The sequence below is a fragment of the Heterocephalus glaber genome, unplaced genomic scaffold, assembly GCF_053883595.1.
Source record: "Heterocephalus glaber isolate CG9 unplaced genomic scaffold, H.glaber_assembly_v1.0 deba00001561, whole genome shotgun sequence".
Taxonomy (NCBI): Eukaryota; Metazoa; Chordata; class Mammalia; order Rodentia; family Bathyergidae; genus Heterocephalus; species Heterocephalus glaber.
In genome coordinates, this window is record NW_028258349.1 from 9380367 (window position 1) to 9404023 (window position 23657).

General features: G+C 41.2%; 1 long non-coding RNA gene across 4 annotated transcripts in view; it reads right to left on the bottom strand.

Annotated features, from left to right (window-relative positions):
- Positions 1–23657, bottom strand: part of LOC110344740 (uncharacterized) — a 113788-nt gene continuing 90131 nt past the window's right edge. For all 4 annotated transcript variants that reach the window (XR_015443059.1, XR_015443058.1, XR_015443057.1 and 1 more), the window contains one exon: positions 1–23657. This exon is cut by the window's right edge. This is a non-coding gene — a long non-coding RNA (uncharacterized LOC110344740).

The following is a 23657-nucleotide window of genomic DNA, read 5'->3' on the forward strand; positions in this document are numbered from 1 at the left end:
GGGGACTTTGAATGCTCCCAACACAAAGAAATGACAAATGTCTGAGGTGACAGTTATATCAAGTATCCCAGTCTGGTCATTACACATTACATACATGTATTGAAATGTCACACTGTACCACATAAATACACGCTATTTCTATGTGTCCGTTAAAAACAAAAATACATTATAAAACAAAAAACAAGAGCAGATCAGCCAAAGAATATTGATGGTCCCCGCCCCACCAGTAAGTTCAGATCAAAAATGTCTAGTCTTCGTTAGGCTACAGTGAAAAAAACCCAAATCCAAGAGGGTCAAAACAACAAAGATCTGTCTATCATTCCCACTGAGAGTGGCTGGAGGCTCTACCCTCTGTTGTTCTCACTCAGGGACACAGGCATAAACCCCATCTATGTCTCAACTGGTCACCATGGCAGGAGAATTGTGGGCACACAAAAGCTTCCACAAAAGTGTCAGTCATCATGTCAGCTCATATTTATGGCCAACGTATGTCACATTGCCTAACACCACAAGGGGGAGATGCATAGTGCTACCATGTGGCTAGAAGAAAGGAACTAGAAATATTAGTGAACACTAAGTTGTGGTAGATGTCAGCCAATCCTGGAAGGGACACTCATGTTTGGAGTCCTCTGGTGGGGCATTTTAGCCAGTCACTCTGCCCCAGAGAACAAGGAGGATTCTGAGGTTCCATTTTTCTCCCTTTGTCACCATGTCCTGTGAACTCCTCACCCCATTTCCTGAGTCGCCATCTTGAAAAGGACTAGAATGAGGAGATTCAAGAGCCTGCCCTGTAATCTTCTTCAAATTGTACTAAAATTTAGAGATTTTGTACCCATGGGGCTTGTGGAAAACAAATCAGTTTGTAAAATGAAGCAACTGTTTCTTACACATTTGAGTAGAGAATTAGTAAATTTGTCCTTTCATTACACACAGACTTTTTGTGTTTTTACAAAATGGGATCATACTATATGTACTACTTATTAATTAACCTGGGTTTTTTTTCTTGCTTGTAGACAGGAAACTTTTCTGCTAATGTTCTTAAACATTCCCAGAGCTGAGTGTAGACTGGTGCAACCTCTGTGGAAATCAGTATGGAGATACCTCAAAGAACTAGGACTGGAAGTCCCATTTGACCCAGCTATTCCCCTGCTAGGTATCTTCCCCAAAGAATTAAAAGAATCGTACCACAGTGATATATGTGCACCCATGTTCATAGCAGCACAATTTGTAATAGCTAAAACTTGGAAGCAGCCCAAATGCCCATCAATTGGAGACTGGATAAAGAAAATGTGGGGTTTTTTATAAAATGGAGTACTACTCAGCCATAAAAAATGAGAAATTAGAGACATTTATAGCTAAATGGATGCACATTGAGGCAATACTCTTGAGTGAAACAAATAGGACACACATGTAAATACTGAATAGTTTCTCTAGTGTGACAAACTGAAAGTGTAAATAAAGACTAAAAGGTATAATAGATAATGTGAAATAGGAAGAAAAGGGGCAAAAGGAAAGAGGAAGTGGGAGGGGTAGGGGAAAGGAAAGAAGGGAATGGAATTAATATGAGAAAATGAAAAAATGGAAACAAAGTCTTTGTAAATAGGGAGGGATAGTGGGGTTGAAGGGAGGGCAGGGGAAGGGGGAAAAATAAGAACCAAGAGAGATTATGTAAAGGTGAAAATTTCCAATGATGAATGTCATTATATTGTAGACCTAAAATATACCAATGATTAAAATGAATAACTGATAATGTGAAATAGGAAGAAAAGGTCCAAAGAGGTAGGGGAAGTGGGAGGGGTAGGGGAAAGGAAAGAAGGGAAAGGAAAAATTATGAAAAATGGAAACAAAGTATTTGTAAATACGGAAAGGTGGAGGGGGTGAATGGAGGGCAGGGGGATGGGGAAAAAATAAGAACCAAGATACATCATGTAAAGGTACAAGTTCCCAATGAGAAATGTAAATGTGTTGTATACCTAAAAGGTACCAATAAAAGAATTTAAGGGGAAGAAAAAGATTCCCAGAGCTCCCCATTTCATAAGAGATCCAGGGGTCTCTAGCCCTTTCCCTCCTGTTCACAGCAAAAAAATTAAATTCCAGCTGTGTGTGGTGGTGCACACCTGTGATCCCAGCACTCTGAAAGACTGAGGCAGAAAGATTCCAAGTTTGAGCCCCACCTGGAAAATTTAGCAACCTAGTGAGACCCTCTTGTCTCACAATTTTAAAAACAAAATAAAAAGAGTCAGAGATGTAGCTCAGTTGAAAGACTTGGGTTCAATCTCCAGAATTAAGAAAAAAACCAAAGAAAAAACTTAAATTCCACTGGCTCTTATGCCCATCTGCTTTTAACTATCATTTTAACTTAATATTTAATATTTGAGTACTTTCCAGTTTTTATGTTAAAAATAATGTCTGGTAAATTTATGTATACATTTATGTCTGACCCAGTAAGCCTAATTCTAAGGTGATAACAAAATATAGCAAAACATGCAAAACTTAATAAGTTAAATCCTCTTCATTGAAGTGTTATTTCTACAAGCAAAAGACTAGAAACAACCTAAGTGTCTTTCAATAATAAACTAGTTGAACAAACAAGTAAGTGATCCACATCTCAAAAAGTGGATTACTACATGGCTTTGAAAGTACAACTTAACAAGAACCTGTCTCAAAAAAAATGGGGGCTGGGGAATGTTGTGGTTTTGTTTTTGTTTGCTTGCTTGTTTGTTTGTTGTTTTGGCAAAGACCCTGGGTTCAGTCCCCAGTATCACAGAAGAGGAGGAGAAAGAAGAGGCAGAGGAAGAAAAACAAAGTGGAGGAGGAAGAGCTCTGCCTGCTCAGAGGAAGTTACCTCCAAGATATATTAAGTAAAGAGCAAGGCAGCAAAAAAGTAAGTTTATATAATATCACCGATCTAAGAAATTAAGAGATGCAAACAGACAGTGTAGATACTTATTTTTAAAATTTAAAAAATAAACCACAACTTTAAAAATAATTAACTATTGATGCAGAAGGAGAGAACAGTAGAGAACAAAGGGGTAAAAGCTAGATTTCTCTTAATATAACTTGTGTTATAGATTTTACTTTGAGCCCATAAAATATTTTACACAATTATAAAACAAAAACTTAGTCCCCTCTGGGAAGATGGAATAGACAATACTTTTCCCTGTTCTTTGTGTTGAGTACAACTAAAATTCCTGGATGTGTTTATCAAACGAACATAAGAATTCTCTGAAAGCTGGAGGCACGTGGCAGACTGGCTAGGGGCACAGATGTCCAAGGGGTGACATGGTGATGAGTTCCTGGGAGTCTCTTTCTACTTCACATATGCCAGGCTTAAGACTAAAGAAACCTACAATGGGCATAGACAGAACAGATCCCAACAAAATCCTTTTCTCTCTAGCCAAAGGAGCAGCAAAAGGGCAGCCTAGTAAAACAGAACATTTTTAGACAATAATGACTCTACTCTAGCCAAACACCATAGGGAAATAACCATGGCCCAACCCACACCCACACCAGCAAAAGTCAGGTGGAAAGTCTAGACATCCACCCTCAGGAGGCTGTAACAAGAAGCACAACATTCCTGCCTTGGTGATGTCAGGGAAGGTCAGGTTCAGAGACTCCATCCCCCTGGGCTCCCACAGCGTCAGTGGTGCAAGCACTGAGGTCTTCTTCCTGAGGTGCCAGCAGAGGCTGAGTGGGGAACCTGGAGGTTGATGACATTCTTTTGAGATAAAATTGACTTCAGAAAAAAAAGACCGTTACCAGATGCAGAGAAGGATACGGTGGTAATGAGAAAAGGGTTAATCCAATAACAGGAAGAACTAATCCCAAATTTGTGTACACCAAATAAGAGAGTAAAATGCATGAGGAAAACTGATAAGCAGTCTCTCTCATCCCCTACTGGAGCAATGTCAGAGAAAAGGGACATACACAGCTTACATAGATCTATAATATAAAACAAGGTCCCAGGTTTCAATTTTTTAAAAACCACTTATCATACCATTAAAAAGTAAGGTTGCAAGGTGGATTTTAAAAGACAACCATATTTCAACACCAATATGACAGAGGTGATAGACTAGTCCAAGAAAGTATTTAAGGCAACCATCATTAAAATGCTTCAGTGAGCAATTACAAACACCTTTGAAAAAATGGAGGAGAATTCTCGACAAAGAAATCAAAAATGTAAAGAAAAATCAAATACAAATTTTAGAGCTCAAAAATACAAAAACGAAAAAAGCCCTCAGTGGATGGACTTAAGAGCAGAATGAAGAGGACAGAGAAAATAATCAGTGAGCTAGAAGAGAGAACAATAGAAACAATCCAATTACAACAAGAGAGAGAGAAAATAGACTAAAACATGACACAGACTCAGGGAACTGTGGGACTATTTTTGAAGTAAAAGGTGTAACATTTGTTTCATCAGAGTCTTGTCATGAGAGAAGAAAGAGGCTGGGAATGAAAAGTACTCAAGAAAACACTGAAAATGTCTCAGATTGGGCAAGAAATATAAACCTACAGATTTAGGGAACTGAGTTTATCCAAACAGGACAAATACAAAAAAAATTCATACCAGGACGTATCATTATTAAGCTTCTGAAAACCAAAAACAGAATCTTAAAAACAAAGAAAAGCAATTAGAATAACAGTAGATTTCTTATTTATGGAGGCCATGGGAAGTAGCACAGTGTGTTGCCAGTGTTGAAAAAACTGCCTACCCAGAATGCTATACCCAGCCAAACTCTCCTTCCATAATTAAAGAGAAATTAAGACATCTCCAATTAATGAAAACAGAGAATTTGTACATAACAGACTTACTCTAAAATAATCTCTAAAGGAATTCCTAATAGAAAGGCTGTTAGGAAAAAAAACTTGGAACATTAGAAAGGAGGAAAGAAAACAATAAGCACAAATGTGGTAAATACAACAGGATCATTTTCTCTTGAGTAATCTAAATTATGTTTGATGGTTGAAATAAATTATACATTTTCATGTGGTTCTAAATATATGTAGAGAAAATAAGACAATGACACTGAAAGTAGAGAAAATAATGGTACTTAAATAGATACAATGTTGTTCTTCATTCAAATTTGTGAAATCACAACACCAGAACTCTGACAAACTATGTAAAAATAATGTAATATCTAGAGTAACCACTAGAAAATTATACAAAAATATACAATCAAAAGCAGTACAGATCAATAAAAAACAGAATTCTAAAAAATATTCCAAAAAACTATCAAGAGATGGGAAACAAATTATAGAAAGAAAACAAAAACAATAGCAGAGTTAATCTCTAACATGTTAATAATTATATTAAATGTAAATGTTTAAACTGTACCAATTAAAAGACATAGCAGAGATGGATTCAAAACCATGGCTCAACTATATGGTGTCTAAAAGAAACTCACTGAAAGGTAACAAATGGATAGATTGCAAGCAAATGAATGGAAAAGATACACCACACAAACATTATCAAGGGAAAGCAGTACTTATTTATTAATGTTAGATAAAATAGACTTCAGAGCACAGAAAATTACCATATAAAAAGAAAGACAATGTATAATAATAAATGTGTGTAAGCCAAACAAAACAGCTGAATAATATGACAAGCAAAAACTGACAGAATTGAAAAGATAAAAAGATAGATCCACAGTTATATTTGGGTACTTTAAGTCCCCTCACTCAGCAGCTTGATAAAAAGTCATCAAAGATACAAAAGAATTTAATAACACTATTAACCAACAATAATTAATTGACATTTATAAAACAATCCGCCTGACAAGGTAAGAATATACATTTTTTCAACTGCCTATGGAATATATACAAAAATAGATTATATCTTGGTCCATAAAACAAACCTCTAAAGCATGAAAGAACTCAAATCATACAATGTGTTCTCCAACTGCAATTGAATCAAATAAAAGTCAATAACAGAAGGATAACAGAAGAATCTACAAACACTTGGAAACTCAAGTACATACTTCTAAATAACCATGACCTAAGAAGAAAATCTCAAGAGAAATAAAAACAAAACTATATTGAATGAATTAAAATGAAAATACAATATATTGAAAGTTGTGGAAGACAGCTGACACAGTGCTGAAAGAAATTTACACTAGCAAGTGCATAGATAAAAAGAGAAAAGACTCCACTTCAAAAACATAAGCAAGGAAAGCAAAATAAACACAAAGTCAGTGGAAGAAAAGAAATAATAAGGAGCATAAATAAATTAAATTGAAAAGAGAAAAATCAATAAAACAAAGAATTCACTCTTGGGAATTGTCAATAAAATTGACAAATTTCTGGCAAAACTGACCAAATAAAAAAGAGAAAACACAAATTTCAATATCATGAAATGAAACAGAAGACATCATTACAAACTGCAGATATCAAAAAGATGATATGGTAATACAATGAAAAACTCTATACATACAAATTTGACAACTGAAACAAAATGGACCAATTCTCCAAAAAACACAAGCTACCACAATTCAACTAGTATGAAAAAGATAATGTGAATTGTCCTATAGTGGTTGAGAAACTTGAATTTATACTTTTTAAACTTTTAAAGAGGACATTTCTAGGCCCAGATGATGTCACTGAAATAAAATTTACAACTCATATTATGAAGCTAGTATTACTCTAATACCAAAACCAGATTATTATGAAAAAAAAGAAGAAAGATTTAAAAGGAGGGAAGGAAGACAAATGCAAAAATCCTTCACAAATATTAGCAAATAGAATTCAACAACATATAAAAAGAACTACATGTGAAGGCAGCATAACTACCTATGTAGAAGATCCAAAAAATTCTCCAACTAACAAGCAAATTCAACACAGTTGCATGATACAGTATAAGCATACAAAAGTAAGTTTTATGTCTATATACAAGGTGTGAACACGTGAATATATACATATATAAATGCTAAAAAATGAAACACTAAAGTGTAAAGCTAATAAAACATGTACAAAAGTTGTCCAAACAACCACACAATGCTGACAAAAGAAATCAAACAGGATCTATATAAATGGGGAGAGATATTATGTAAATAGATTAGAAGATTCAGTATAGAAAAGAAGTCATTTCTCTTCAAATTGATATAGACGTTTATTAGAATTCCTATCAGAAAAGCTTTTCCCCATATGTACAAATGATACTATTCTAAAATGTACTTGAGAAGCAAATAACTAGCATAGATTCTCTTGGGAAAAGAGGAATAAAATGGAAGGGTTAAGTTTATCCGGTGTTAAAACTTAGTATGTAACTGCAGTACTCGAGACCATGAGGTGCCGGTGGAGAGATCTCAGCATGCAGACCAAGGCAGCCAAACAAATAACCCAGAAATAGACAGCCACACAAAACGCCTCAGTCAATGTTTGACAAGGCACAAAGGCAATTTAAAGAAGAAAAGACACAGGCTTTTCAGTCATGGTGTTGAAGCAATTGTACCTCCACAGACCCAAAAAAAAAGAACCTTGATCTAAGCCATGCACTTTATTTTTAAAATTGCTGCAAAGTGATCACAGATTTAAATATAAAAGTCTCAGTAGAAAACACAAGAGCATGACTGGGGATTTAGCTCAGTGGCACAGCGTCTGCCTGGCAAGCGCGATGTCCTGAGTTTGATCCCTGGTACAGAAAGAAAAGAAAAGGAGAGGGAGGGAGGGAGGAAGAGAGAGAGAGAAAGAAAGAGAGGAGGAAGGAAGGAAGGAAGGAAGGAAGGAAGGAAGGAAGGAAGGAAGGAAGGCAGAAAGAAAGACAGACAGAAAGAAAGAAAAGAAGGAAGGAAAGAAAGAGAAAAGAAGGAAGGAAAGAAAGAGAGAAAGAAAAGAAAACATAAGGGCAAATCTTCAAAATATAGAACAAGGCAAAGAGTCCCTAGACTTGGTACCAAAAGCAGGATCCAACAACAGAAAAAATTGATAAGTGTACTTTATGAAAATTTAAAAATTTTGCTCTGCAAATGACCATGTTAAGAGGATGAAAAGCAAGCTGCAAACTAAGCAAATATTTGCAATCATGTATCTGACAAAGAGCCAGCATCTAGACTAGAAAGAACAATTCATAATAGCTAAATCTTGGCAGCAGCCTGTATGCCCATCCAAAGATGACTGGATAAAGAAAATATATTTACAAAGAATGGAGTACTGCTCAGCCATAAAGAAGAATAAACTGGGGTTATTTATAGGAAAATGGATGCACCTTGAGACCAAAATGTTAAATGAAATAAATCAGATGCAGAAGGTTAAATATTGCATGATTCCTCTTACAGAAGAAACCAAAAATATAAATAAAGAGAAAAATAAAAGATAGATAACAGGAAGTAGGGAGATAGATCTTACTCAAATGGAAAAGGGATCGAGAGATGGGGGGAAGAGGAGGGAGAGAAGGGGAAAGGGATTAAAAAAAAGAATAAAGATGTATTATGTACATGTACCAATTGCTCACAAGAAACATAATCCTTATGTATGGCAAATATATATTAATAAAAATTAGAAAGGAAAAAATTTACACAACAATCCAATTAGAAAATGGGCAAAAAACACTGTCTTAGTTACTTTTCTTGTCACTGAGACAAAATACCAGACACCCAGAGTTAAAGGAGGAACGGTTTATTTAGCTCACAGCTTGTAGAGGTTTAAATCCCTATTCAGCTGGCTTCAAGGCAGGGTGGCATGGCAGAGGAGAACAGTTCATGGTAGACATAAGGTAGCAAAGCAACAACCAAGGACAACCACAGCTCTTTCTACCCCTTATCTCTTACTGAGACTACTTAGGGTGGGTCACACGCACATCTGTAACCCTAGTGCCTTTGATCCGAGCATTGCACCATGAATCAATCCCAGTCTCACACACTCTAGGTTCAGACACCTCTGAAAAGTCCCAACTATAACTGCATGAGGCTTTGGGAGGACATCTAGACACAAACAATAACAAACATGAAGAGATCTTTCACCAAAGAGGAACTTAGATGGTAAGTAAACATAAGAAAAGATGTTGACCATCATTATCCACTAGGGAAATGCAAATAAAAAACACAGTGAATAATGTTACACATGTGTCAGAATGTCTTTTGAGTGATAAACACCAAATATTGTGAAGATGCAGAGAAACTGGATCAACCTACTCTGTTGGAGAAAAGGAATCCAGTAGACCACTTGGAAATTTCTTAAAAAGCTAAATAATGAAATATAAAATTACCATACAACCCTTATTTCCTTTCTGGGCACTTATCTCAGAGGATTAAAGTCTTAAATTCACACACACACACACACACACAAAAAAAAAAAAAAAACCTGTACATAAATGTGTGAGGTTGTGTATAAGAGCCCCAAACTGGAAAAAGCCAGATGTCCTTCAATAGATGAATCACTAGACAAACTGTGCTACATCTGTATTACAGAGTCCTACTCAGCAAAACGGCGCAACAACCCAGATGAATCTCCGGAGAATTATGCTGCCTTTAAAATGCCAGTTCCAAAAGTTCATACTGTAGGATTCCATTTACACAACATTCTTGAAATGACAAAATTGTAGAAATGAAGAGCAGATTAATGGCTGCCAGGAGTTAAGAAGGCAGAAGGTAGAGGGAAAGAGTGTGGCTCTAAAAAGGCAACACAAAGGGCCGAGGATGTAGCTCAGTGGTTCCGCCGCCTGCATCGCAAGCGCAAGGTCCCAAGTTTGAAGCGCAAGGTCCCAAGTTTGATCCGCAGTACCAAAAAAAAAAAAAAAGGCAACACAAGATGCCCTGTGGAGATATGTTGACTTCTCTGAGTCTATAACCTAACTCTGACACTGTGCTTCCTCTTGCAAGGTGTTACCATTGAGAGAAACTAGATACAAAGAATCCAGTAACTCTCTATACTATTTCTTATAAATGCACAGGAATTTACTATTATTTTACAATAAAAGGACATTATTTTAATCCTTAAAAATCAAGGTAACCAAATAGTTGATGATGGGAAACTTCCTCTTATAGGAGCAACCTAGCTAATGAATGTAAAAGGAGTGATAGAATTAGAATATAACCATTTTGCAGCCCTAATAAAAGTCTTATTATAAGATAAGTGGGAGAAACTGATCCACATCAGAAGATTGGCCTCGCTAACGATCTGAAAGGTTTGGACACCTCTCAGAATAAAGAAATGAAATGCATAGGCTACAAACTGTTAAAATATAGCTATCAAAACATTGTATGGTCCTGAGGAATGAACCCAGGGCCTCCGCACTGAGGTATGTCCCCAATCCTTTATGTTTTTACTCTGAGACCGAGTCTCACCAAGTCTCTAAGTTACCCAGGCCAGGCTCAAACTTGAGATTCTCCTGCCTCAGCCTCCCAGAGTTCTGGGATCAAAGTATTTTATACAAATAAATTTGCACCTGTTCGGCTTGGCCTCTCCCCTCTATCTCCTTGCCCTTTCCGGTCACTGTTAACCACTGCTCTATTCTCTGCTTCTATGAGATCAACTGTTTTAAACTCCACATATGAATGAAATCACATGGTACTTGACTGTGTCGGGCTTATTTTATTCAACATAATGTCTTCCAGATAGACCGACCCACCCATGTTATTGTGAGTGGTAGTTCTTTTTGTAGCTAAATAGTATTCCACTATGCATATATACCACATTTTCTTTCCCCATTCCTTCTATGGTCAACGATAATGCTTTGCATACTTCTAAATAGCTGCAAGTCTGGATTTTGAATATTCTCCCCACAAATAATAAATATTTGAGGTGATGTATATGCTAATTACCTCATGTACACACGTATCAAAGCATCACACAGTACTCCATAAATGTGTAAATTATTCTGTGCTAACTCAAATTTTTTAATAAAATACAAATTTGTGCCAATACATGTGTCTTTATTTACTTATTAAATAACAAGCAGAGGGTTAATAATTTTGAAGTGGACATGATCACAAATTCTAATTCAAGATATCTGCAATCGCTCTAATGGTTTGTGGAAATAGAGTGACAAAGTCATAGTACATACAAGATGCCGAGCAGCATGACAATGTAGCCTGTGGGAAATTCAATGGTGTTTGGAATGGAACCCAGTTCCTTCAACAAATTCCAAGAGAAAAAGAAGATTTGAGTGGGAAACTTGAATTTAAAAGCAATGTGCCGCCAGGTACAGGGATGCATACCTGTAATCCCAACACTCTGGGAGGCTGAGGCAGGAGAACCACAAATTCAAGTCTTACTTGGGCAATTTAGGAATTTATCAAGACCTTGTCTCAAAATAAAAAATTTTTAGGGGCAGGGATTTAGCTCAGTGTTTCTGCCACCTGCCTCATAAGCACAAGGACCTGAGTTTGATCACTGGTACCAAAAAAAAAAAGAGAATAAAAAATTTTTAAAAGGGCTGGGCACACACATAGCTCAGTGGGAAGTTTCTGGGTTCAATCCTCAGTACCAAAAGGAAAAAAAAAAACCAAATGAGCCAAGTCAACCAAATGCAATAAATAGACCTTAACTGGTTCTAACAATGACATAGTTTAAAAGAGAAAATAAAGATTATAAGATATGCAGGATATTTGAATATTGACAAAATTTAACAATATTAAGAAGTTTCTGTTCATTTTAAAGTGAGATAAAGCTATTGTGCATATGATTTCTTAAGAAGTCCTCATCTTTCAGAGATCCATTCTGAATTACTGATAGGTGAAATAACATGATAGCAGGAATTTGCTTCAAATAATCCAGGGGAGGGGTGGGCACCCAGGAAGTGAGAGATATGGGAGATGGAAGTTCTGTCTGTGGAGGTCCATTTTTCTGTCCAGACTACTGTGGTACATTTTTAAGTACGCCATACTAAAAAGGCAAAAATAAAGCTGTGATAAACATCATTGTATGGGATCCTTTGTTTTCTTCTAGGAGTATTTCCTGAAGATGATTCTTAAAAGTGGAGTTGTGGGATTAAAGGATGCGCATACTGTACAATTTTTTTTTGGTACCAGGAATCAAACTCAGGTCCTTGCGCTTGCACAGCAGGTGGTGAAACCACTGAGCTAAATCCCCGGCCCTGTACAATTTTTAAATGCGTTGCTCAAGTGAGCTGATGGAACAGGAAGAATAGTCACCGCTTCTGGCGGCTCCCAGTAGGGAGCTGAGGGCCTTTCAGAGTGAGCCTTCCCAGCTCTCCTGCACGCTGTCTACACTCGTCCTTCCACAGGACAAACCGGAGCCTCCAGACCCCAGCGCTCACTAGTCAAGCTGCCCTGGTCCTCCCACCTCTCTGCTGGATGAAAAATCGTTTATTCATCTAAACTCAGTGTCTGGGTGTGGACATCGTGTCTCTTTCTTCAATGCCATGTTGTTACACATGCCTGTAGTAAACTGCTGTGGTCACTGTCGTTTATTATTATGGCATAAATGCCTAGGAGGGTCTACCTAGGTCAGAAGAAAGTGGCCTTTGTGCAAGGGGTACTGGCTCTCACCTGTGATCCCAGCGATTAAGGAAGCTGAGGCAGGAGGTTGGCAAGTTTGAGGTCAGCCTGGGCAACTCAGAGAGACTGTGTCTCAAAAGCAGATAATTTTTTTAAAAGACAAAGAATGTCAGTGATAGAGCACTTGCATGGCATGAGTAAGGTCCTAGTTTCCTTCCTCAGTATTTCAGGGAGAGAGAGAGAGAAAGAGAGGGAGAGAGGAAGGAGAGGGAGAGGGAGGGAAGGGGGAGAGGGAGGAGAAGAGAGAAAGAGAAAAGGAGGGAGGGAGAGAGGAGGAGGAGGGAGAGAAAGGGAGGAAAGGGAGGGAAGGAAAGGAGGAAGGGAGGAAGAGAGGGAAGAAATGAAGGAGGGAGGGAGGGGGAGAGGGAGAAAAAAATGCAAGGAAAAAAAAGAAAAGAAAAGAGAACTTGATCCTCCTGGAAACTGTCTCCAGTTAGTCCAGTCAGCAACCACTGGGCTACTGCCTGCCTCTAACCAGATATCATCCAAGTTACAAACGCCAACCAATTTGGCGAGTTAGCATAAGGTCACTTTGCTGGTAACACGAGCATCTTTTCTTAATAGGAGGTCGAATGCTCTAATCTGATCAACTCTCAATTCCTTGAACTCCCTGGAAAAACAAGGCCTGGCCCTCAGCCTCCCATGGGAGAGGAAGTTTCCAGCCATCAACCCCTCCGCAGCAGAGATTCCCAGGGTGCGACCCCCACACCGAGGGTCAGGCCACCTGAAAGATGCCAGCTCACAGGCCCCGACCCAAATCTACAGCAGGAATCAGTCTCCAGTAGTGGAGGGGGGCATCGTGTGGCCGCCTGTTCAGATCCCTGACCTAGGTAGAACCATCCCATCTCTCAGCCTTAAAAACTAGGATGGATGATTCACAAGAGCCAAGATGTGGAAGCAACCCAAGTGTCTCTCAACAGATACATGGATAAAGAAAGTGTGGCAATGCACACCATGGAATACTATGCAGCCATAAAGAGCTAAAAACCGTATCATTTGCAATAGCACCTTTCATGAACCTGAGGGACATTACACTAAGCGAAAGAAACCAGACACAGAGTGACAAATTCTCATAATCTTATTTACATGCGGGATCCAAAAAAGTGAAAGTCAAAGGACCAGAGAGTAAAGTCGTGATTTGCCAGATGCTGGAGGATGGGCAAATTAGGAAAATGGTGGCCACAGGATACAAAACTTGAGATCCATTGTTCAAGATATCCATTTATATCATGATGACCATGGTTGATAACAATACACTGTGTGCTTAAAAATTAGTAAAAGAGTAGATTTAAAGTTTTCTCACCACACTGAAACAGTAGATATGGGAGGTAATGCATATGGTAATTAGCTTGATGCAAACTGGACAGGGTGCCACACACCCATAATCTCAGCACTCTGGGAGGCTGAGGCAGGAACATCATTTATTTGAGCTGAGCCTGGGTAACTTAGAAACTCAGAGAGACTCTGTTTCAAAATAAAGAGGGCTGGGGAGTGTAGCTCAAGACGAAGGCCTTGGGTTCAATCCACGGTACCATACCAAAAGAAAACTGTTTTAGCTTGATGTAGCCATTCACAGTGTTTACATGCAAGACATCATATTGTATATCATAAATAAAGACAATTTTTATTTGTCAATTAGAAGACAAAACAGAAAAACTGAGCTGGGACAGCAGTTGGAGATTTTTTTTTCCCCAGGAGACAACCATAAACAACTACTGAATGAACCCACAGTGGATGGATGGATGGATGGATGGATGGATGGATGGATGGATGGATGGATGAATGAATGACTTAAGTAACTGGCTAATTCATGAATGAACAAATGAGTTAATTCATTATCAAGTGAGGAAATTAGTAAGTGGGTTAACACATGAATATCTGTGAGGACAGACAGAGCTGGTTCTGTGCAGGGGGTGTGGGGACAACAGAGGACACCTACCAGCCTGCCTGCTGTCCTCCTGCCAACCCAGGCTGCATGAAGCCTTCGGAGGAGGCAGACTCCACATCCTGCGCCCACCTCCCCGTGGCCTCTTGGGGAAGGTGACCTGTGTACTCCAGGACAGGAGCACCCACAGCACCTCCAGACACAAAGTAAGTTTTGTGGCTCATCCACATTTTACAAGGAATGTTTGCATGCGTCCTGCACTTACAAATAAAATAATTATTTGCAGGGACGTGAAAGCCTTCAGCATGTGAAATAAAATGATCCAAGCTGCTGAGCCAGCTTGTCTTCCGGGTAAGCTGCCTGCCTTCGTGGGGTCTCCGCAATCAGAGATGTGTGTGCTTTGAAATGTGGAAGTCTCTTTCTTCCTCTTTTCTCTCCACTTCCTCCCCTTTCACCTTTCCTTCTTGGCCTCTGGAGTCCTTTTCCTGAAGAGGGTTTAGAGTCGCAGGAAGCCACTGAGAAGATGAAAGCTGACCACCGCCCCTACAATCCCCTCCCCTCTCCACTGGCCCTGTCCCTGCCACGACTCTGAAGGAGCCAGCCCTGCAGATCGTTGCCTGGCGATCAGAGGGCCCAGGACAAGCTGTGGTCCCCGGGCAGCTGCACAATGACCTCAGTGCTGGCGCAATGCTGTCCATCCTGGAAAGGGTGCTCTAACCTGATCCTCAGCTTCCTCAGGGTCCCCTGGGCAAGTGAGACCTCAGACTCAGGACTCAGGGCTCAGCTGGTAAAGAAAATGCCCTTTGCAGGACGTCGGGTTTGGGCCGCTGGCCACAGGCACACAGGAGCACAGCGCTCCACAGCAGTGAGGCCCAGCTTCTCAGCCACACACCAGCCCTTGGCTGTGGAGACTTTGCCATAGGAAACCCAGGAATGATTCACTTTCATTGTCAGTTCTTACGGTCCGAGTGGAAGCGGGTTCCCAGATGTTGGGCAGCCTTTCCCAAGGGTTTCTTGGTTCCTCTACTGGAACACCCCTCACAGCCGGGCATAGCTTCTGCGGGCTCTAAATCCCAGGAGAGGCAGGAAATGCCCAAGACTAGTGACTCTTGGAGTTTTATTTCTAGTGTACTGGCCGGAGCAGCACCACCTTCGAGCATTTTCTCATTCTGTGACCCTTGCTTGTCTCCCCACCTTAGAAGGCCAACAGGGTGGCAAAGCTCAGGTTGTCCTCAAGCCCTGAGAGTCACATGTCGTCTCGGCTGAGTTACCACCAGCCCTGGGGTCTGCCTTGCCTCCCGCCGGTCCTGCCTCCCCTTTCCTGGGACTCTCCAACTCCCTTCCTCTTCTCTCCGATGTTCTTCTTCAGGTCTCGGCATAAAATGGAATGATGCAGTGTTAACGCTTCAGCTACATTTATCTTTAAGAGCAGGATGTTGAGTGTAGTTTTAATGGTGAAAAAAGCCTTCCAAAGGATAACTTACTGAAACTCATTATGTACTATAAAGGCCACTATTTAAAGATTTGGTAATTTCAGTGATAATCTTTTTAAAGCAGATTTATAGCAGAAAATAGTTAGATTCTTTGACTTCAGTGATAATTTTCCATTTTGTAATTTAATACTCCTTTAGTTTATATTCGCACATTAAAAATATAGCATCTAAAAGTCCATCATTAAATACTTTTAATAAGTGCAATAAATAAGTTTTACAGTGTGCATAAATCTAAAAACAAAACCCAGCATAAATTGTTAATCTTACACTTTTTCTCATTAATTGCAATACATAAACATATGTTTTATACAAAGATATTTGCTACAAAATAAGTATAATAAATACAGTTTACCACGTGTATTAATCTTAATAGTTACAAGCTGTTAATCTTATATATTAGGTAATAATTTGCAATAAATAATTGTTTATTATCTTGATGTTTGCTTGTCTTGGGTTTTAGCAATATGCAATAAAGAAATGCAATTTTGAATAATTTGATTGTAAGACTGCTGGGAAAATACTGTATGTTATAATTAGCTAGGAGAAGATTCTGTTCACGAGAAGAGCCATAGAAAAGGGGTTCAATAACCCAAACATATGTTATTGAGTCCATAAATAATTTTAAAAGTTAAGTTCAGTTTCAAACAAAACAAGAATTTTGAAACTTAAATACAAATGCAATTAGTGAAACATTTCGCATTCTTGAGTGCTTTCGTCTGTTTATATCCAAAGGAGAGGAAGAAAACCGGAAGCCCCCGCTCTGAGCTGTGATAGGAACATGGCCATCCTGGAAGGAAGCGTGGATGCCCAGTCCCCAGACACCCTCGGCAGCCAGTGGCAGCCCCTCCAGAGCCACCCTCAGCTGCCACTTGTTAAACTGCACACACATGCTTCAGGGAGGGGTTGTCACCTTTTCTAAGCCTAATAGAAGCCACTAATCTTATATGTAAAGGTAATAATTTGTCATAAATAATTGTTCGTTATCTGGGCATTTGTTTGTCTTGAAATTCGGCGGTATGCAATAAAACTGTGCAATTTTGAGTAATTTTATTAAGGCTGCTGGGGAAATACACTGGATTATAATGAGCCGAGGGAGGGTCCTGTGGGCCAGAGACACTGCAGAACCACACCACTGTCTCCAGCAAAGATAAAGCAGGGACCCCTGCCCCAGGTACCATGGAGTCTTTATATAGTCACTCAAAGCCAGACAGAATCAGTTTACCTGGTCAGGTTTCTGGGGGAGGAAACCTTGCAGGGAAAAAAACAGCTCTGGCTAAACTGAGACCCAGTCCCTTTGTGAGACTGAGGTGGCCCCCAGGAAGCTCAGTCCTACACGTGGGTGCTGGGGGCACAGCTGCCAAGCAGGGTCTCAGCTGACACCCACCTGCAGGCCAGGTGGCACCAAAGACTCTCCTATCTGCCTGGGAAATGCAGCACAGAAGGGGTCACTTCCTCCACAGAGTGCCCAACCTTCTCACCATGTGGAGTCCCCTCCCTGCAGGCAGGGACAGTGGGACAGTTGCAGCCAGGAGAGGCTGCAGAGGGCCCCCGGCCACTGTCTTCATGGAATGGCAGGAGCATAAAGACCCACTTTCGGAAAGACTCCTCCAGCCAAGAATGGAAGGAAAGGAAGCAGAAAAAGAAAAAGGAGAAAGAAGAAAAAGAGAGAGGGAGGAGAAGGAAGTGGGAGAGAAGGAAAGAAGGAAGAAAGGATGAGGGAGGGAGACAAAGAACGAGAAGGGAGGGAAGGAAGGGGGAAGGAGAGGCACAGGGAGGGAAGGGAGGGGAAGAGGGAGAAGACAGAACACAGCTCTTCTCCATGGAGATAACAGCCACTCCCCACAACACAAGCACACACACTGATGTGCACCAAGAGCTGTGAGGTCTCCACATGGGCAATGTGTCCATGTTGCACGGCCTGTGGTGTTGTTAGCATCCCATTTTACCCATCTTCTGGTGTCAGGTGCACCTGTGGAGAAGTCCGGCTGTCCCTCCTTTCAGGTGGCCCCTTCCACGACTCCACTCAGGGCACAAGCCCCTGGCACCCCCTCCGCCCAGCCTCAGCATAACACAACTTCCAGCTTGCAAGGGGGGCTGTTCAGCAGGGAACTGAACCACTCTGGTTCCTGGAGGAAGTTCTTGCCTAGGGCTGGGCTTCAGGCAGACCTGGATCCGGTCCCCGAGAACAAGTTCTGGGAGCCTGAGGCCCAAGGGATCTGAAGACACAACAGGGTTTCCATCCTCTCCTCTGTCAAGGCAACCCCTCCCGCATCATCAGGCCTCAGACAGGGGCCCTGCTCTCAGGCAGGCCGGACAGGGACAGAAGCCTCCCTCATTTCCTGCCTCTCCCACAAAGCAGGGTCTCCTAAGAAGTCCTCGGCCCCTGGTTTCCCCTTCCTGGGCTGGGAGACAACAGGCACAGGAAGCAGCTGGGGTCTCAGCATTAGGAACTCGCTCCCCCCACTCACACTGGCCATAGCGTGACCTTGGTGAGGGCTCCCTCAAGGTCAAGAGGGTCCCCAGAGCCGGGCCCCCACCCTGGTGACTGAGGGCAGGATTGTCACTCAGCACAGCCCGGCCCAGACTCCTGGAGGTGGCTTTGGGAGCCTCTCAAATTCAAGAGGAAGAAAAGGGACCTGGAAAATCTGCGGCCCCAAGGTTACTGCCACACCGAAGCCCAGCACGATCAGCGTCTGAGAGCCGCTGCTCCCGGCAGATGGAAAGCGCCTTCTTCCTCACCGGAAGATGCAAGGAGCAATCGGAGTCCCTGGGCAGCGTCGGGGCAACTGCGGAAATCACGCAGCCAGATGAAGCTCATAAATTTCCCCTATGAACAATTGTTTTCATTTCCCTCCCATGCCACTAGATATTATAAGTGGAAAGCAAAACACAAGTAAATATGTTCATTCCACTCTTGTGATCAGTGATAAACGACAGGCTGCGGATGCTGACAAAGGTCAGCGGGCTGCGCGCGGCGGGTCTGCGAGCGGACACTGCCACCCTCCGGCCCCGCGCGGGACTGCACCGGCCGGCGCCGCCTGACTCCGTCTTACCCACCCAGGGGCTGCAGATTCATCTGCCCCCAACCCCACACCCACCCCGAAATGCTACCAGGCTCCAGTTAGGACATCGATGCCTGTAAATTGCAGAAAAATTTAAAAGTACAAAAAACTCAAATTAAAAATAACTATCATCCATAATCACCTCCGTCCCAAAGATAACCACTCGTAACATTTCAGTACATTTTTCCCCAGTCTGACTCCCCGTGCATTCTCTAATGGGTCTAGGCACCCTCTCACGGGCTCTACACACAGGAAACAAAGCTGTTGAAAGTGTCAAGCCCTGATCTTTGCATGTAGCATCTCAAGAAAGGTAATTTCCATAAATATCTCATCAGCATCTTTTTAAGGGCTGCATAATATTTCAATTTGGGACTATGATCAAAAGATAGTTAATCATCCCGCAAAGTTTTTCTTCATTTTGAGTGTTTCTAATGAATGCATCATGGTAGATCAAACTTTACCAAAAAATCTTATGAATAAGGGGCCAGGGATTTAACTCAGTGGTTTCGCCATCAGCTGCACAAGCGCAAGGACCTGAGTTCGATGCCCAGTACAAAAAGAAAAAAATCTTATGAATAAACTTTTGTTCACATTGTTTAAAATATCACTAAATGGAATTACTAAATGAAGGAGAATCAGCATAGTCATGGCTCAATAACATTGTTATTTAGATGTATAATATGTACATGAACACTATTACAAGAACTGATGGAAGAACTGAAAATAGTGCTCAAATGAATAATGACAGGCTACTGGCAACTGGACAGGAAGATTCTGTATTGTCAACATATCAATTCCCATGTATCCAATCTTTCAACTTAAGTGCAATTCCAATCAAAATTCCATCAAGACCTTTTAGATACTTTGTTACATTGATTCCAAATTTCCTTTTATTTATTTTTTTATTAGTACATGTTCGCAGTTCATAATCATTACATTTATCATGGGGAATTGGTACACATACATAACACATCTTAAGTCTTCTGTTTTACCCCTTACCCCCTCCCTCACTGATCTTTCCAACTCTTAAACAAATTTTATTTTATAAATATAAGTAATAAATTCCAAGAAATATTTTTGCTTTAAAAAGAAAGGGAAGAAAAAAGAAGAGATGGAAATTTGCTCAACCAGACTTTAAAATATATCAAAGAAAGCAATAATAATTAAAATAGTGAGTTACAAAATAGTGCAAGAATAGGCCCAAATAGACATCTATATTTTAATGCAAAGGCATTAAAATAGCAGATAAAAGAAACCAATCAAAAAAGATATAGGTGTAATCTGCCATTCATCCGAAAAACAAGTAAAATTAGTACACTACCTCATATCACTTATTTTTAAATTGATAGGATTTAAAATTTTTAAATTTAAGTGAAATGTAATGATATTATTTGCATCACTTTTAATAAGGAAGCTCTTTCTATGCCAATTCCAAAGGCAGAAACTGGAAATAAAAGATAGCTAGATTTGAGTTGTACAAATTAGAAGATTCATATGTGAAAAATATAGTTTTAAAATTGAAAAGCAAACCAAAAGCAGGAAAAAAATATTTTCCACACATAACTAAAAGAAGATTAATGCCCCTACTGTATCAAGCTTTCTTACAAATAAGAGACAAATATTTCAGTAAGAGAAAAAAATGGCATGAAGTCATGAACAGCAATTCACAAAAGAATAAATACAAGTGATAAATACTCATGAAATATGCTCAACTTTATTAGTAATCAAAAGATATGCAAATTAGGGCCAAGGAATTAGTTCAGTGGTTCCAGTGCCTGCCTTGCAAGCGCAAGGTCCCAAGTTCAATCCCCATACCAAAAAAAAAAAATTTTTACATCAAAAGATATGCAAATTTAAAAACAAATGAGAGATCACGTGTGTCACTCTATCGCTAAAGACAAAAACAATGACACAGAATGTTGCACAGAATGAGGAAATGAACCCTTTCGACACCACTGATGACAGGGCAAATTGAGTAACCTATATCAAGGATAATTTGGAAATCTTATCAAAAATCCTTAAAAATGAACGATCCAAAGATTCCACTTCCAAATGAATCAATCTCAGATGCATGTAAAGATTCAGCTGGGTGGCTGTTCATTGCTATGGAAAACAAATGAAATGTTCAACAAGCTAAGAATATGTATGCATATATATGTGATGGATAAATAGACATGTTGTTAAAATGTACTTGATAACAGTTAAAGATTTTTATAACATATCACTTTGTAACAAAAAGCAAGTTACAAGCAGTGTAACCTTTCCATGCACACAGAAAAAAAAGGACTGTAAGATATTCCTCCAAATAAGAATAATTGCAGATGAAATTACAAGTCATTTCTAATTTTTTTTTCCTGATTGGTATTTTTTTAACTTTTAACAATTTCCTATTAATGGTTAATGAGAAAAATAGCTCTTAGTGGTGTTTTCGAAGCATCCTACTGAGTCTGCCACCACCAGCAGAGCGGGGTCGTATTTGCTGTTCCTTCTTCATCCATCAGACCCTCTCGGAGCAAGGAACATTCTAGAAGCCTGGCGAGCGCTGTGAACTGGACAAAGCCCATCCTCATGAGTGCCTCCAAGGTTAGGGAGACAGGGAAGAAAAGTAAGAAGCAGCGATCGGGTGCTGTTCTGAGGCCTGCTGCAAAGTAGGGTTGGAGAAGGGAGCTCTCCTAGGAGACATTCAGGGAAGGTCACCTTGAGGAGGTGACACTGAGGAACCTGAGTGAGGGGAGGTGACCTGTAAGGAGCAGGAATAGGGTGAAGGTCCAAGGAGAGAATGAGCTGAGTGTGTGTGAGAAACGCCAAGGATACCTGTGCTGCTGGAAGGGACAGAGCAAAGGTGTGGTGTGGTGGGAGGCAGGGACAAAGCAAAGATGTGGGGAAGGAGTGGACACCTCCTGGGCCACCAGGGAGGGGATGGATTTTCTTCTGAGCATGATGGGAGCCATCAGAGGATTTTGTGCAGGGGAATGAAGTGCTCTGATGTCACCGTCCCAGCATGCCAGTAGCTCGAGGTTGAGAACAGAGTACAGTGGACAAGGAGAGCAGTGGAGAGGTCACCGCATGCGCTGGGCCTGGACCTGAGGGTCCAGGTTCGAGGAAACCTGGCAGCGCTGGCTGTGCACACTGGCTGATGTAGTCAGCACTACGAGTACACCATGAGGCAGAATCTTGATGCTTTTCTCCTTGAGCCCTGGGCAGCAGGGATGTCCAGACAACTATCAGTAGATCTGGACATTCCTGAGGGGCTGGCCATGTGCTGTGTCCTCCCTCGTGCCTCCCAAACCCCCAAAACATGGAGAGTTAGCAGCCAAAAGGAGAACATTCTGCTTAGTGATGATCGTCCTCACATGGCCACATGTGCACTCACAGAAGTCACATTTGTCTCTGGAAAATGGACCCCAGATGTTCCTGTGTCCACTCCCCCAGTTATAGAAGGGAGCATAAAATACGTGTAATCAAATACATTCTGTTCAGGATTAGGAAATGACTCGCAGATTTCCGAGGCTTGTTGCTCTTGGATTCCAATTCTTTATATGGAGAAGAAGAAAACTATGTTTTTCCTACTAAATAATGTTTAATCATTTGCCTTTTCCAGCTCCATATCCTCATTTACTCATGCACTGGGTCCTGTTTATGAAGAGACCTGTGCCTGCCCTATCCCTGTCACCTCTCTTGAGGAAGCTGCTTCTTTGTACTCATAAGGACCCTATGGGTCACTGGAGGACAGAGGAATAGAGCCAGACCCTGGGGTGCAGTCTAAGGTGCGTCCCGCGGCTTCCAGGGGCTGAGACCCTGGAGTCCACACCACTGTGAAAACATGTCAGGGATGAGTTTGAGACTTCTGTCATCCTCACCCAAATCAGGATCTGGCTGCTCTGTGTGTACGTAGAGGACCATGTGCTCAGGACAGTGGAACAAGACCAGTTGGGAGCCCATCCAGTGTGCTAATGACCAGGGCCACCCCCCGCTGAGCAGACCCAAAGGCACCAGAGAAGGAGGCACCTGTGTGACACAGGTAGCAGGGACTGCAGACCGCGGTCCTCTCAGCATCTATCTGTCCCGAGTAATGTATGTGATCAGAGAAGGAAATCCCCCAATGAGGACGCCGGGCACTATGCTACCTTCAAAACCATAGGGCCACTGGAAGTGACATCCAAAGCTGACCAAGGATATCTTAGTAGCAGCAATCTCTGAGGTCCCCGAGGTATTCATGGCCCAGTCCAGAGGCAGCATCACAAACCCAAGACAGCCACAGCATCAAGGCAAGTGGCTCTTCTGGTGTGACCACTCCGGCAAGGCAGCTTGTCTAAAGAAAGCAGTGAGGATGCACATCTGTGAGCACTGCTCCTCTGGACTTGAACTCCTTTGCTTCACCCTGGCACTGAGTGTGATGCTTAGCACAGCATAGGCACATAGCAAGTGTCTGTTACGTACAGCAAGGAACAGGGGAGGGAAGGATGTGTGGACACAATGTAGTGGCCACGCAGAAGTAACGCATTTCTGGGTAAAGCTGAGATCCTATCACTAAGGCCACACCGAGAATCAGCTATGGGAGAGAAGAAGGACATGCCCAGAGCCTGGATAGCTTCTACCTGCCAGGAAACACTCCCCAACTGCTGCCAAGGAGGATACAGTAGGAAGAAATGACACCACCCTGAGACAGCCTGCAGCATCGTTACCAGTAGGCTTGAAGTGAAGTCTTTGCTACCAGCTCACAGTCAGGTGACACTGGACCAAACCAGGTCTCTGTTGCCCCATA